This window comes from Pyrus communis, chromosome 14 (genome assembly GCF_041283825.1).
Source record: "Pyrus communis isolate YQ-2024b chromosome 14, ASM4128382v1, whole genome shotgun sequence".
NCBI classification, from domain to species: Eukaryota; Viridiplantae; Streptophyta; class Magnoliopsida; order Rosales; family Rosaceae; genus Pyrus; species Pyrus communis.
In genome coordinates this window covers 7,513,660-7,531,030 of record NC_142578.1, presented here as the reverse complement: position 1 = coordinate 7,531,030, position 17,371 = coordinate 7,513,660, and the positions used below count along the sequence as shown (strand labels likewise).

The 17,371-nt window shown below is 40.9% G+C and overlaps 1 pseudogene; it reads right to left on the bottom strand.

Annotated features, from left to right (window-relative positions):
• Positions 1–3,484: 3,484 nt before the first annotated feature.
• LOC137725116 (heat shock 70 kDa protein 8 pseudogene) lies at positions 3,485–6,942 on the bottom strand (annotated as a pseudogene).
• Between the last annotated feature and the right edge of the window lie 10,429 nt (positions 6,943–17,371).

Below are 17,371 nucleotides of genomic sequence, written 5' to 3'. Positions count from 1 at the left end.
GTGTAATGTAAATTTCCTTCTTTCTTTCTCTTCTTCCCCTCCTCTTCCTTTCTTTCTTCCTTCCTCCTCTTCTTTCTTTCCTTCGAAATGAATGCATTGGCCTCCTATTTATAGAATTCCAAAACTTGATTTTTGGATTTAAATAATCAGATGAAATAAATCATTTCTGCCAGATATTGACACGTGTCCTATTTGATGACCTTTCCAATTTATTTCGATTTTTCGTTGAGTCACACGCTACATGTAAAATTTATGTGACACGTAAGCGTTGAAATTTTAATTATTGGTTAACATTCATTTCACCGAAATTTCGATGTCTACAAATGCCCCCACTTCAAGGCGCGTCGTTGACATGTGCTTGTCACATGTATGAGATGCGTTTTGAAGTTCTTTAATGTAGATGTCGATCCAAGGGCCGTCGGGGCTTGATCTTGAATTGGGCTGGAAATTTCTTCAAGGGCCATCGAGGCTTGATCTTGAGTTCGACTGGAAGATTTTCTGGTTTCTTCCAATCGTTGATTTTCCACAGGCTTAACCTTGAACTGGGCTGGAGATTCTTTTGGTCTCCTCCGAAGGTCTGAACTTGCTCCTTTTATATGGAGTTGAATTTGATTCAAGGGTGGTGAACACTTGATTTTGAATCGGACTTGTGATTTCTTCAAGGGCCATTGAGGCTTGATCTTGAACTGGGCTGGAGGATTCTTCTGGTCTCCTCCGCTCGTTGATTTTCCTTTGTACTACTCTTGAACTGGGCAGCAGGATTCTTCTGGCCACCTCCGCTCGTTGATTTTCCTTTGTGCTACTCTTGAACTGGGCAGCAGGATTCTTTTGGTCTCCCCCCGAAGGTCTACGAGCGGTTTCAGGATATGGCAGGCAAGTACAAGGTGGAGGTGCTGCCCTGTTTCTTTGTTCAATCTTTCCAATTCGTATTGAAGAGGGTTGGAAAGATTGAGGTTTCCTTGTCCCTTCTCTGGCAGTGTATCAACCGTTGAAGATGACTACTCGAGAGCAATACTAGGTAAGCAATCAGGAATAGATTCCAGGTAGTCGGTTCCATATCGGAAGACTGACTCCAAGTGCCGCTGACTGCTCTCTTTCACTTTGCCATGCGAGTAATAACAAAGACAAAGGAAAAGACAGGGAAAAAGCATGATATGAGATACCTTTGCTTTTGAAGAAGCAGCGAATGAATCAGCACATATATTTGTTGTGTTTATCTCCACATGCTTCGATGTATCATTTTCACTTGCCTTACTTGCACCCTTTGCAGAAGTGGTATTTCCTTATGCAGGTTTAGCATCTTCTCTTGTAGTATTTGTCCTCTGATGCAGGAGTTGAATGCAACCTTTGCATTTAAATGGTGCTTCACTCCTTGGTGGCAACTGGTTTGAGTGGAGGTTCCGACATATTGCTTTCTCTGTCCTTGTCTTGGCAGGTGAGAACAAGGGCAAAGGAAAAGATAGGGAAAAAGCATGATATGAGATACCTATGCTTTCGTCCTTGATGATATGAGATACCTTTGCTTTTGAAGAAGCGGTGAATGAATCGGCACATGTATTTGTTGTGCTTGTCTCCACATGCTTCGATCTACCGTTTCCTCCTGGGTCATCTGTACTCCAGGTATCTGGTATCTTGTTTGGGGGAGAAAAAATTGAGTATTTCAAGAGGCTTTGCTGGGAGTGCGCCCTCAGAGGTGAGGAAGAGTTGGGCATTTTCTTCAGGTCTGCCTTGCCATAAGAGACGAAGGTCGACACATATAGGGATTTCTTAATAGCAAGTGGTGGTACCGTTCTTTTACCCTTGTCGACAAACGTCTCTTCGATATCTGAACGACGCCTCTTCGATTTCTGAACGAGCGCCACTTTTGACAAAGTTGCACGCGTTTTCTGAAAAGCAGAGAAAGCGTCGCCGAACTTTGCGCTTGTCGGCTAAAGACGTGTAGTCGCGATGATGGCCTCCACGTGTTTTCGACTTTGTCAGATATCTTTTGACAAAGTTGAACGCGTTTTCTGAAAAGCTGCGAACGCGTCGCCGAACTTCACGCAGGAAAATCCGGATTTTTGAATCGGTGGTCGTGTCGCCTTGGCTTTTTATAGCGGTATTGATCACCCCAACATTCACACTCTGAAGATTGCCCATTCTTGAAAAATTGTCTCCGACCCTTTGAAATTTTTTTTATATCCCTTCTCTTTGAACACCTTTGAAAAATGACTAACTCATCGAACCTTTGCTTAGATTTGAGTCTCAGCAGCGATCCGGTTGTGCCCCGTCAAGGTAATGTATGGCGCCCTTCTTTTTTATCTTCTAACGGTCCTCTTACAGGTGAAGACTCTGTGATGAAGGACGCAACAACAGCTACGATAGTAGCTAGGAACCTCCTCACTCCTGAAGATAGTCGGCTGCTTTCAGGACGGTCCGATGAGTTGGCCGTTCAAGAGTCCCTCGCTCTTAGTGTTCAGTGCGCAGGCTCTGTGTCCAACATGGGCCAACGCCTACTTGCTCGCTCCCGCCAAGTTGAATCCTTGATGGCGGAGGTGGAAAGTCTTAAGCAAGAGATCAAACTGCTTAAGTACGAGAATAGAAGTTTGCATGTGCTTGCAAATAACTATTCGTCGGGCATGAAGAGGAAGCTTGATGAGCTGCAAGAATCCAATGGTCGAATGCAAAGTGACCGTCAAAGTGACCGTCACAGGCTTGCGACTTTCTTCCAGAGGCATCTTTTTCCTGGGTCATCTAACGTTCCACCCAGTATTGAGGCCTGGAATGCTCTAGCTTCAATGCCTCCCGCTCCGATGCCTTCCGCTTCTAGAGTTTTGCCAAGTAATGGGGCTTCACGTGAACATCCTTTGTGAAAGCTCCATCTTTTTTTTTTTTTTTTTTTTTTTTTTTTTTTTTTTTTGTACACACTTGTAATTTCTTGGAGATTAATGGACATGCTTTAGTGTATTGTGCTAAATACAGATAAAACATATATATCACCAAGATGTGTTATTTCCCTTTTTTTTTTTTAAACACACTTTTGCAAGTGGTGCCATGTACCACCTTCTCCTTATTTTCTTCTTGACTTGCTAACAGTAGCTTGCCATTGTGAGTGGTTTCAGCTTTTGGCATTGTGAGAGCCGAATGCCCTCCAATCTGCTAATTTAAACAGTTGGCATGCCCTCCAATCTGCTATTTTAAACAGTTGGCATTTTACAGTGCTTCCCAACATCATCATCATTTCCCAACATCATTATTACTTCCCAACATCATCATTACTGCCTTTTTATTTTTTTATATTTTCTTTTCTTTACTTTCGGTGGTGGTGAAGCTTTTATATATATATATATATATATTTCAGATGGTGCCAGAAGCACCATCATTTTTTCTTTCTTTTTATTTTATATATATATATTTTTTTTCTTTTTGCACATGGTTCCAGAAGCACCATCATTGTTTTTATTATATATATATATATATTTATTTATTTATTTATTTTTTTCTAATTTTTTTACTCTTCTTTTCAAAATGGGCTGATGGATTCCACCATTATCTTTTTTTATGTCTTCCACCATTACCTTTCTTTATAATTTTTTATGTCTTTCATCATTAGTCTTCTTTTCCCTTCTCTTTTTTTTTTTTTTTTTTATTATTATTTTTTTTTTTTATATATATTTTGATGATGGGCAGAAGATGGAGCAGAGCTTCGGGATACCGGTGCTTCAGCAATGAAGGGCACGGGGTCGAGCTTGGAGCCGGGAGCTTGGAGTAGTAGGAGGTAAGAGACGGAGAAAGTCTTTGAGTGTGAGTTGACAAACTTTGATTTTGTCAATCCCATTCAAAGGCAGCAGCAGAGGCAAGCAGACGGATGAGATCTTTGGGTGTGAGTTGACAAACTTTGATTTTGTTGATCACATTCAAAGGCAGCAGCCATGACGGAGGTGCAGAAGCAGCCAGAGCTTGAAGTAGTGCAAAGCGTCGAGCTTCACGATCGGCTAGTCGTTTGACAGCGGTCACTGAAGTTCTTCGCCGATTTCGACCACGGTGGCCGGAGTGAGGAGCTTGAGGTAGTTAGTGGATCAGAAATCCTTGTCCATATGCTGCAGGTTGAGATGCGGCAGAAGGGTCTTCGACTAACATCACGAATCATCTTTGTTTGTTGGAGCTTTTTTTTTTTTTTTTTTTTTTTTTTTTTTTTTTTTTTTTTTTTTCAATTCCTAATTGAAGCTGGAATTCGAATGAAACTTGGTCAGCAACCACTAGCGCCCATTCTTCTTTGGCTGGGCTTTCTTCGGGTTTCTGTCTCAATGAAGAACACCAAAAAGCTTTTGAAGACGACCATGGCCCGTCGACCGACAGAAGTTTGGGACCATAGCTGGGCATGTTGGGTTCCTCTTCCCTACTTGTTCAAACGTGCAGAGTGATGGCTTCTTCTCCATTGCATCTCTGAAAAGAGAGAGAGATGTCGAAAAAAAACTTCTTTAGACACCCAAGAGGCTGCAGGAAGCTGTGGGAAGACGGTTTGCTGCTGTGTTTTGGTGAAATCTCCGTTGGACATCACAAGTTGCAGGGTGTTGATGACGGCAAAGACATGGCGCAGCTGCTGTCTCTGTTTGGGCTTCTGCCTGACGTCGGCGGTTGCTGCAGCGTTATGCAAAGAAGGAAAGGCTGCTGCTTGTTCGTCCGTCACTGCTGTTGTTTTGTTCGAAACCGTCCTTGCATCATCGGCGGGTTTCGGGACCATCGCTGGGCACGATGGGTTCTTCTCCTCCACTTGTTCAAACATGGAGGATGATGGTTTCTTCTCCGATCGCAGGCTCCAAGTTGTTGGCTTCTCAAAATATCAAGACTCGATGTTACATTTGTTGCTTCTTTTGAAGCACTTGACATTCTAAAAAGAAGTTTTGGGTGCTGGACGCCACTGCTGCTGCCAGTGTTTGTATGAACGTGCTGTTTCGACTTAATGTCACGTGTTCCACAACCAACTTGATTTATTGGTCGATAATACCCTGCGGAAGATGAGGATTGCGCTTGACTTGATGTACCAAAACAAGGATTTACATTAGTTCGTTTTCTTGAATCACTTGTTGTGTTGACGGAACTGCCGCTGCACTTTTTACCAGCGTCCATTATTGACTTTGCAATTTCCATCATTTTCCATGCTTTGTCGATATCATTTAAGCCACAACTGTCTCGATTTCTCGGTATCAACCTTTGCATCATGCAAGCACTGGCTTATGAGGCTCGCACACTTATCAAACACTGCTCGGTTAACTTCCTCAAATTCCTCCCGATCCACAACCTTACATATTTTGTCCCATTTCCCAAGTCAACATCAATCTGCACACTAGTTTGGGAGGAGAGATTGTGGATTGCCTCCTGTGTTGCAACTCGAAGTATGCCAACTGACTTTATGTCATCAAGTCCGTGGCTAGTTAAAAGAGTCTCGGAATCTGGCAACAGATGGCGCATCATACTCTGAAGCAAGTCTTCCCCTCCAATGGCAGATCCTGCTAAGGCTTTTATTTGGGAAATTCCTCCAGCTGTAGCAGTAACAGCTACATCACAGTATCCAGCACCCATGTTGAAGATTAGAGCAATCTTCTCAGATCCGGTGTTTACGTTCTGATTTGAAATCTGTTGCGCGTATAACAGCGCGACAGCAGTTGGTTCAGGCATCAGTCTGAGTACATGAAGCCTAGCCATGGCACAAGCTCTTTCAATACGAGTCAGCTGGAATCGGCTGAATGAAGCTGGAATGGTGAGAACAACATTCTTTATGGGCCGCTTTAGCTGGATTTCTGCCATTGCCTTGAGTTCCACAAAAAATATTGCCAGAACTTCTTCAGGAGTGGTGGATTTCCATACATTGTTCACCAAGGCTGCGATCAGTGGACGCACCCTTATGCCCAATGTTTGAACCAAAAAAGGAAGGCTTTTGCTTCACTGAACAACTGGATCGGTGTCAACCCTGCCAATTAATCGTTTCATGTTGAAGATTGAAGCTCCAGATAACATGTCGTGCTCACTGAAGAGTTGATCGCTTACTCCCGCTGAAGGGTTTTCACCCTTGAATGTGAATACGACCGCATCATTTTCTGGTTTCTAATGTTCCTCAGGAGCTCAACCTGGGAGCCATTCCAGACAGCAACACTTTCTCAGTGACCCTTTTGAGCTCAAAAGCGCTTATGAGAGAAGCAGAAGCAGAAGTTGCAGAAGTTGCAGAAGATGGTGACTTGGGCCGAGGAGCTGCAGTTGGTGTAGACGAATCGCCGCGCTGGAGAAGCTCGTCGACGTCACCGGCATAGACGGAGGAGGCCTTAGGTGTGGTCAAACCGCCGTCGTCTTCAGCCGAGTAATCCTCGAACTCGGAGTTCGAGTGCGAACGCGAGAACGAGTCGACTCACCATTTTTGAGCGAGTGAGTGAACGAGCGCGTTCGGGGATCCAATGAGTGGATGACGCTGAACTGGGCTGCGTCGGAATTGAGATTTGGGGGGAATAGCCATGGATTCCATCGATTGATGGGAGAGAGAGGAGAGTAAAGCAGAAGGAGAGAAGAAGATGTGGTGCAGAAACGGAAGCGATGTCGAAGCTGTGCCTGGGCCCGGATTTGGGCTTCAACGAGGGTTCGAAGCACCGATTGGAGATCTTCCTGATTCGGGTACTCCGGCAATTGCAGCGCCTTCTTAGATTTCCATGTCTCCAAGCTCCATTTCGCCGGAACTGCATTGTGCTTCGTCGCCAAAGAAGAAGAAGACGCCGTCTGAGCAGCCTGCTGCTTCGGCGGCTTATCGGAGACAACTGGGTTCTTGGCTGGCTCGGCGGCGTGGACGGCGACGATTGGCCAGACGGACTTGATGGGCAGAGAGGGTTGGTGAGTTCTGGAAGAGGGTAAGAGAGACTGACCTTGAACGAAGCCGGATTTGGTGGGAATCAGGGCGCTGCTGCTTGTGAGCGACATTTTTGGGAGATTTTCTGAAGATTTTTTTTTTTTTTTTTTTTTTTTTTTTTTCTATAGGGTGTGAAGGTACAATGAGATTGGAGAGAGAAATCTCAGAGGGTACCTCAGGAAGGGAAGGGAGAGAGAATCTGCCTTTGGACTTTGATGAGGGCCTGGATTTGTATATATATTGTATATATTTCCTTCTGTTTTTTTTTTTTTTTTTTTTTTTGAAGTGGACAATGACCACTTGTAGGTGTCTATATATATATATATATTTATACAAAGAATATGTAATTTTTTTTTTAAAAAAAAAAATAATATTTTTTCCTTGTAATAAAACTGACTTTTATTTGTAAGTCTTTAATACAACCCTTATTTTTTATTTTGATATGACTGAACTCAAAGTTGAATGTTCGAGCTGCCTACGTACTCTTTCAAAGAAGAGATCAAGTCGTAACGTAGTTCAAATGAGTGATGATTTTTGATGATGATTTTGGTGATGATTTTGCCGTACACAGTTTATGCTCTTGCGGGCCAGGAGCGTTTGGTTGTCGCCTTTTAGGCTCGTGCGAACGAGGAGCTTTTGGAATTTGTCAAACGATCTTAGAGAGGCATTCCTTGCAATCTTTATAGCAAGAAGTCTTGACTGAGTGATTGAAGAAGTCTTTGGGGAAGAAATCGCGCATCGTGATGGCAACGGCCGATCTTTGTGTCATAACTTCATCATCCTCAATACTTTCATGTAGCTTTGAAGGTTGACGGTAGCTGCTTTGCCCCCTTTCCGATTGGTGAACTTGTGGAGGAGACCTATGTTTCTTGTGCATTTTCTTTGGAGTGACATAAGTCCATCCTTCAACTTCACTTGACTTGACTGACATGGTTTTGGAGCATGCCCCCAGCGGTTGAGGTGAAGATTTTGAGTTCAAAGAGCCAGAAGTGACAGTGGTATAGTTTGACTTCACCACATCATTAAGATCTAGCTCGATGATCCCCTTCTGAGCCAACTTCATGATGAGATCTTTTAGCACAAAGCACTTTTCCGTCGGATGACTAATGAAGCGATGGAATTTACAGTACCTTGGACTGTCAGTACGGTTCATATCTTCTGGCCGTTTACACTCAGGTAGGTCGATCACCTTTTTGTCAAGCAAGTCTTTCAACATAGCAACCACGTCAGAGTCGGGGAATGGATAAGTCTTCTCCTCAAGCTCCTTCAAAGTGCGTCTACGTATCTCTTGATCACGAAAAGCTTCGGTTTGAATTGCCTTGCCTCGTGTATGGATTTTGACTGGAGTTGTGTTGACCGTCATTGCTTCCTTGGTGGGTTTCCACGCAGCCTTATCCACCTTTGGCCCCAAAACTTTGTCATTCTTGTAGTCGGCGATCTGTTCTTTCTTCCCATGACGGGTGATGCTTAACTCCATATCATGGGCGCGGGTGGCTAACTCCTCAAATGTTCGTGGTTTGATGCCTTGAAGGATGTAGTGTAGTCCCCACTGCATGCCTTGAACGCACATCTCAATGGCGGAGGTTTCAGAAAGCCGATCTTTGCAATCCAGACTTAAAGAACGCCATCTATTTATGTAATCGACGACAGGCTCATCTCTCCACTGTTTCGTACTGGTCAGCTCTAGCATGCTTACAGTACGACGAGTGCTGTAGAAACGGTTGAGGAATTCCCTTTCTAGCTGGTCCCAACTGTTGATAGACTCAGGTTCGAGGTCAGTGTACCAGTCAAAAGCATTACTTTTCAGCGAACGCACGAACTGTTTGACGAGGTAGTCTCCCTCTGTCCCAGCATTGTTGCAAGTTTCAACGAAATGGGCGACATGTTGTTTCGGGTTGCCTTTTCCATCGAACTGCATGAATTTTGGGGGCTGATAACCCCTTGGCATCTTCAAAGCATCAATCCTCTTGGAGTAAGGCTTTGAGTACAGTACGGAGTCGTGCGAGCTTCCTTCGTACTGTGTCTTGATAGTGCTTGCAATCATCTCCTGTAGCTGCTGGATAGAGAGAGATCCCATGGATGTCATTGCTTGGTCTGGCTTCGGCTTCTCTTCAACTTTCTCCACTGGTGGCTCCTCTTCTTCGTCACCTTCTTTCTTTAATAGGCCAATATTTGGGTCGACTTTTACGTCGGGCAGCGCATCTAGTTGGTTGACAAGTGCGGCAATCTGCAAGTCCTTCTCTTCCACAGTCTGTGTGAGCTTTGTGATTGCTTCATTCATCTGAGCTAGCTGTTCTTCAACAGAGGTGACGCCGATGGTCATGACTTGTGCAACCAATAGGCATGACTTTCCTTCAGACATCCAGGGTGCTGATGAAGAAACCCATTGGCCATTTTGGGATGTCATCTTATGCGCCTTAGTAGCATGCTTTGGTGCCCCCAGCAAGGTTAGGTTGATGATAGACTCGCGCCTTTGATGTTCCCTTTGCTCGCTTAGCGGTACCAATTTTGAAGCGGCATGTTGATGAGTGGTTGTGGTGCCAATAGATGCTCCATTCGTGGCGGAAGTGCTTATGCTTCTTCCCTTGGTGGTTGCAAGAACGGCTTGTCCCTTGCTTGATGCCATTGATTTTGGAGGTGTGCTTTGGTTGTTGTCAACTCCGTAACCATGCTCCTTCAACTTCTTTTGAGTTTTGGTGAGGTCGCGATCTTTGTCGTTGACGGTGTTTGAAACCTTCTTTCCAAGATTTGAAGAGGAAGCAAAGTCATGCCTAGCCTTTGACATGAGTTCGTAGGCATTTGGGTTGAAGCCTTCTTCGGTCCTTTTAGTTGGAAGAGAGCTTGGTTTCACCATGACACCATGTTGCGCCTCCAGACGGTTGATGAGTCCGGCGGTTTGCAAGTTTTTCTCCTCTGCAGTCTTTATCAGCCTTGCAATTGTTTCCTTCATCTGAACCAGCTGTTTTTCAATGGAGGTAGTGCCGATAGTCATGACTTGTTCTTTGTTTGAAGCCATGGACTGTGCTTGAATATCTTGAACGGAGACAGAGATGAGAGGTAGAGATTGTCCCACTGGGCGTGCCAAATTTGTGAACACGAAAATTTCCTGCAACAAGAAACAAGAATACGTGTACAAAATATATTTTTTGTTTGTATTGATTTTGGGGTTACAATCTCTTTGTAATTTGATCCTCTGATTCTATCTTCGTAGGGTGAAGGTTTGTGGATGAGCTGTTGATCCAAAGGGCCGTCGGGGCTTGATCTAGGGATGAACAGTTGATGAACGGATCTTCGAGGGCTTTTGGGCTTGATCTTGAAGACTGGATGTATGGATTTCTTCAAGGGCTTTTGGGCTTGATCTTGAAGGTTGATGGATGAGCGGATCTTCAAGGGCTTTTGGGCTTAATCTTGAAGAACGATTGGATGTGTGGATTTGTTGAGGTTGTTGATCCAAAGGGCCGTTGGGGCTTGATCTTAGGATGAACGGATGAACACTTTCTTCAAGGGGGCCGTCGGGGCTTGATCTTGAAGGAGGATTTGACGAAGAACGAAGAGTGCTTTCTTGATCCTTCGGGATTTTCTTGAGAGCTTTAGAGTTTCCAGGGGCCTCAAGGTTTTGGTGTAATGTAAATTTCCTTCTTTCTTTCTCTTCTTCCCCTCCTCTTCCTTTCTTTCTTCCTTCCTCCTCTTCTTTCTTTCCTTCGAAATGAATGCATTGGCCTCCTATTTATAGAATTCCAAAACTTGATTTTTGGATTTAAATAATCAGATGAAATAAATCATTTCTGCCAGATATTGACACGTGTCCTATTTGATGACCTTTCCAATTTATTTCGATTTTTCGTTGAGTCACACGCTACATGTAAAATTTATGTGACACGTAAGCGTTGAAATTTTAATTATTGGTTAACATTCATTTCACCGAAATTTCGATGTCTACAGTTACATAACGGACCATTACACATTATTTTGTGTCCATATGTCATAATTTTATTGATGGTTATAGCTGACAAATCAAAATTAACAATGGAAAGACTAATTTGCCCTTGAATTTGACAAAATAGTGGATGGAATCTACCGACAAGAGATTAATAGGCTGATTTCAAATAGTTCAAATGGTTAATTTACCAAAAAAAATAGTTCAGAGATTAATTTCAACTAGGGTAATAGTTCAAGCAGTCAAATGACAGTTTACCCTTCTGTCTTTGCCGCAGGCAATGTGGGTGAGACCCATGTTGTCATAGAGAGAGAGAGAGAGAGAGAGAGAGAGAGAGAGAGAGAGAGAGGTAGACGGGTTGTAGAGGAGGTTGAGGGAGGGAGAGAGCGCGATTTTGGTTCAATCTATTGCGCGTAGTCTTTTCAACTTACCCATTGTGTGGTTGCCTCTTGAGATAGTTGAAACAATATCGTAGATATCTAGTAACATTTAACAAATAATAAATGAGAGTCGTTTGATAGCCATTCATTTTGCTTTTAGTTTTTATTTGTTGTGCTAGAGACGAACGCGAAGTGAATGTGTACGAGAGAAATAAGGAATGATTTTTTTTTTTAATGATTAATAGAAGCAGCGTGAGGAACGTGAACTTTGTACATGTTCTGCGGACCTTGGATATAGTAATAAATTGGAAGATTAATGTTTCCTCTTTCTGCTTAAGTTGCTTTAGCACCATCAGTCTTATATATATATGCACATTCATTCCATCATAGTAATAAATTGGAAGATTAATGTTTCCTCTTTCTGTTTTAGTTACTTCTAGCATCGTCAGTCTTATATTTGTACATTCATTCCATCATAGTTAGTTATCGTTCCCACTATACTTTGCGACTAGAGTTTCTTATAGGTTGGTGCTCTTACTGTAGTATAATATATAAATATCTCATGTATATTAATATATACATGGATTATAGTATAATGCATGTTTATGTTGGTAATAGTGATATTGGAGTGATATTTCATGTCTCCTCTTCTTATATGTGAGAAGAGACTTTCCTTGAAGATTTCTACATTATGCAGAGAGAGCATCTTAAGCTGCTTGATTATGGAATATATTTCCTTGAAGATTTCTACATTATGCAGAGAGAGCATCTTAAGCTGCTTGATTATGGAATATATATATATATATATATATATATATATATATATATATATTGTGACTTTAACACCCCTTCTTGGCTCGTGTTCTTAAGGAAAAATACTACCCGGATAGATCATTTATGGAGGCAAAACAAGGGAGGCGATCTTCGTGGGGTTGGAAAAGTATACTTCAGGGATGTTGCATTTTGGAGCGGGGGCTAAGATGGAGGGTTGAAGATGGGCAGAGTATCAGGATTGTACATGATCCTTGGATTCCAAAGTTATGTACGCTCCATATACGTTCTAGGCATGCGGAGATACCAGTGATGGTAGGGGAGTTATTTGAGCATTCTATGGGATCGTGGAAAAAGGAGTTGGTACTTAACTATTTTGAAGAGGAGGAAGCAAAACTTATATTTGGGTTGCCAATTAGTTTAGATGGTTGTCATGATAAACTAATTTGGCATTATTCTAGGAATGGAAAGTACACGGTCAGAAGTGGCTATGGAGTGGCTATGGATCTTCAAGCGAATAGGGAATTGGGTAGGAAGGGTACAAGGATGGGAAGTAGGAGTATGGTGTCTGACCGTGTTTGGCAAGATGTATGAAGGCTAAGAGTGCCAAATAAACTGAAGTTTTTTATATGGAGGTGTTGCAACAATACTTTGGCAGTACGGAGGAATCTAGCCCGAAGGAGGATGCGAGTGGAGACGACATCTGTTTCGTGTGGTTCATTTGAGGAAACGGAGGAGCATCTGCTCTTTGGGTGTGAATTTAGCCGGATCTTTTGGTATTGCTGGCCTTTACAGATGGATGTGGATGTCGTCAAAGGGGTGGATTTTCTGGAAGCTTGGAAGAAGATTGAAGCATGGTTTAAGGATGAAGCGGTAAAAGACGAGCTACTACATGAAGTCGTTTTTTGGCCTTTGGAGAATATGGAAATGTCGGAAGGCATTGGCTTTTGAAGGTACGTATAAAACTCCAAAGGATGAGATCGTTTTATCACGAAGCCATATTCAAGAGTTTAGAGATGCCTAGCCGAAAAAGACAAGGGAGAAGGAGCACTGCGGGAAACCTTCAACGTCGGATTTCGCTGGGCAACAAATTCGATGGAAACGTCCTAGTTTTGGGACTTTGAAAATTAACTGTGATGGGGTATGGCATGAGAAATCAATGTTAGGTGGCTATGGGTCGGTGGTGCGAGATTTTGCGGGACTTTTGCACATGGCTGGTGGGGTGAGAGGTGAGTTTTTCAATGATGCAGCTATGGTAGAAGTGGCTGCAATTCGTGCAGCTTTGGTGATTTGTAGGGACATGCATTATGAGATGGTAGAGATAGAGTATGATGCCCTATCTCTTATCAACATGATAAATGGGGAATGTTCAATTGATGCAAATTAGGGAGGTGAAGTTTATGTATGTTCAGCGGAGTGGCAACCTTGCTGCCCATGCAATGGCTTTCTATGTTACCTCGCGTGGTGGTTCGTTCATGTGGGATGCTTATGATCCTGAATTTCTTTTTAATATTTGCAGAAGATGTAAACATTTCTATTAGAATTTAATAAAATTTATCCTTTGACAAAAATAAAAAATAAAAAATAAAAAATAAAACCCTTTCTTTAGTTATCTTTTTTATGTGTTTTTTTTCCTTTTAAAAGGAGGACAACTGGTGGCAAACCACGGTTATCCACCCCTTCCGATCCACCCCTTCCGAGGCCCGGGAAGACTTACAGAGGCATTTCAGCCTACCCCTGACCACAAGTCTGGCTTCCACACCAACAATGGGTTTTGAACCCGAGATCTCTAGTTTTTAGTTTTAAGGAAGTCTCGTAATCCGTCATTTACCACTGAGCCACTAGTTTGTGGTTCTTTTTTGTGTTTTTAATATGCTAAGTTAAGATGCATGTCCATACATATATGGTAAAGAACAAAAACTAAAATTTAGAAAATTTTATGCAAATTTTATGCTTTTGCTACTGAAACTCATAAATAAATTACAAAACAACCGTTAAAATCACACAAAGAAACAATTTTTTGCTCGACGTTTGACAGGTTGTATTTTGCTAACATGTGAATATTTATGTCATGCATTCATATATGATAGTACTTCACGAATAGTTATAGTTCATAATCTCTCGACATAACGTAACATGTTAAACGACAGGTATTAATCAATATATCTAAACCTCAATTATAATCTTAATCTATATAGCTGGTTGTATACCATATTGCCCTTCCCCTTTCTTCAAACGGCAAAAAAGTGGCAAAGTTGGAGGTGCCCGTGGCCTTTTCATTTTTTTCATTTTTGGTCTGATGCTTAAGTTTGCGGCTTCCCGGGCATCGCACATGTATACAGTGGATGTTTTTCCGTTCCCTTTATATCGTAATTTAAAAACTAACGTTTCCCTGGTCAACTTATTCAAACAAAATTTAAATTATGCTCCACTACGGTTTTGATATGCATTATGACCAAAATGTTATAAAAATTCCCACCTAGGGTTGTCTAGGCCCTTCTTAGATGTTAGGTGTCTGGTTCTTGTCCCAATTAATGTTTAGGAGTTTAAAAATTAAGAAAGGTCACCTAGACCTACTGAGGCGTCTGCCTAGACCACCAAGACACTCGCCTAATCCTTCCAGACCATCCTAGGTCACGATTCACTTAGACAGAAAATATATAACTTTCATTTTGCATTTTATTTTTTACAATAAATTGTAAGAGATTTGTTGCACACTTAAATAAAAACACATTATATTCTTGTTCCCTATGTTTTCATTATGTTCCAATTATATATATATCATTCTATTTTGTAATTTATGATGAAATTATATATATTTTAAATATAAGTAGACACTTTTACACGAAATATAACAGATTTACTTATATCCGTCTAGTCGACCTAGTTCCCTAGGTGTTAGGCCCCAACCTGCCGCATGACTAGAGCCTAGCGTTTTTTAGAATCTTGATTATGACGAAGGGCACTGGATGTGATTTTATAGAAAACACAGAGGCCTTATGCAGACCTTTTTTCACGTTGTGCCAGAAATGTTATTACAAATTGCAGCAGTCTGTCATTTTTATTAGTTTTTTGCACTCATATATATACCTACAGCAGTTTGTCAGTTTTTCATATTCATATATATACCTACACACACACACACACCTACAGCAGTTTGTCATTTGAACACTGTACTCTCAACTGGGAAGTGATAAGTGTAGTGTACAGTTGAGAATATACCATCTCTAAAATTTTTGCTCTCAGTTGTTGACATTAACCCTCTAACTGAACACTATATTTATTACTCTCAAATTTCTCAGTTGTATAGTTGATCACTATACTTGACTGAATTATGACATACTGCTGATTAGTTCATACTTTGTTCTCCATTTTGAACTGAAATAGTAACATTGCAGTGAAGATCAATAACAGTTAAATAGTGCTCAGAGTACGAATTTCAATCTGCATAAGGGAATAAACTGTAAAACTTACTAACTCAGTGTTTCACTATAATTGCATACCCCATCAATTATGGAATGCATGTATTTATAATACTTTCATGATTACAGTTTGGGTTTGAAAACCCTAGATACAAGGAGCGTTTGAAAAACAAAATACAAACAGAAAACCAAAGAGAAGATTACATCCACATGTTCAAATTACCACAGAAAACCAATCAAACAAACAAGTCCTAGAAACTAGGAACAGCTGAGAGGATAAGAGTTTGATCCAAGTCAAACTCCTCAAGTTGCGGTGATTTCCTCAGCATACTGACCTCGTCTAACATAAACATCATTCTACCAAGGTCACATTATGGTAGTGAGTTATACCATATATTCATGACTGCTGTACATGAGGTACGTCACCACCCCATTCGTTGTGAATCATAGGAAAGGCAATGTACCTATTTCAGTTCATTTCCGGCAAGATGCATCCTATGACCCTACGAAAATAGAGAACGTTATTGGAAAACTTTAAATTGCAACACCGTCTACAATTTGTTAGGAAATTGTTGAGGAGCATTGTCTCTCCTTTCCAATATTATATTGTGGTGAATTGATTCATACCAGATTAATACAATTACAACTACGAATAGTTTTAATGCATCCTGATGCATTTAGAATCTTTATTGGGGTTTCGTTTTATACAGCATTTCATGTACTTATACGATAAATGATTTTCTGGTTTTTTTTAAGGAAAGATTGTCTAAAAAAACAAATAAGGTTTCAAGTGGACTTATTGAAGTGCCACAACAAATTCCGCAAACTAAAGAAATAGGTGATGAAAGGGTTTTGAGAAATAAGAAACTAAAAACTTCAAATGAAAGAAGCGAAAATGGACAGCAAGAAAGCCATGAGGCCTTGAAGCAAGAAAAGCTTGAGACTACCCCGTCCAGTTTTTCTTGGACATTGTTGTGTTAGTTGAAATGCAAGTTTAACAAGTGATCAATCCTTTTTACATTAAATTTCCACTTTTTCTCGGATTTATTCAAGTTTGTGATTTTACTTGCTACTTGATTATAAGAATTTAAACTTTATGAGTTTGTTTATATGATTATAAGAATTTAAACCATAAGAAATGAATGATTTACTCAATTTTTAATGATTTACTCAATTTTTAGGCTTTGTATTCTTTATTTGCTATGATTCGCTAAGAGAAATGCAGAATCACATGATCAAATTAACAAACAATTGATCCATGATATTTGAGGAGTCAGGACCAAAGAGACCCAACGTGCAGTGCAAAAGGAGCAGTGGGAGCAGGAGTAGTACAATAATTCACCTGTCATTTTTTTAAACTAGGATTCTCTCTCCTCCTCTTTCCATCACATTCCCTCCTCTCCTCTCATATTCTCTTATTTTGTCTTTCTCTTACTATAAAAAATTAATATAAGATGTTGACGTGGCTTAATCATGACCGTTCAAATAGGAAGGAAGGAAAGGGGAGGGAAAAAAATAGAAGAAAGAATTCTACTCCCTCTTTTTTTTTTTTTTTTTTTTTTGGATTGATTTATGAGTCGTACAATAATTTACCTATCTATCTGCACACAAATTACATTTTACATATTTCATGAGAGAGTGTCTGAGAGAGAGAGAGAAAGAGAGAGAGAGGGTTGAGAGAACAGACTGTACCATTGTAAAAAAAGCCGAAGCAAATCCATCAAACTGACATCAACAAACTTCAAAAAATTTCAGAGAGTGATTTGAGAGAGTTCTGAGAGAAAAAAAGATGTAGTGCCTCTAGATCCTCTTTGTGAGAAGTTCGGAAATTCTTTAATCATATATGTTCATCGTACATCGTACGATCAATTTTTGTTAGGTAATGTTTGAGTTAAATTTTAAATAAAATAATTTTTTACCACACAATATACTATAAACAGATACGATTAAAGAATTCTAGGATCCTCACAAAGAGAACCCAAAGAGAATC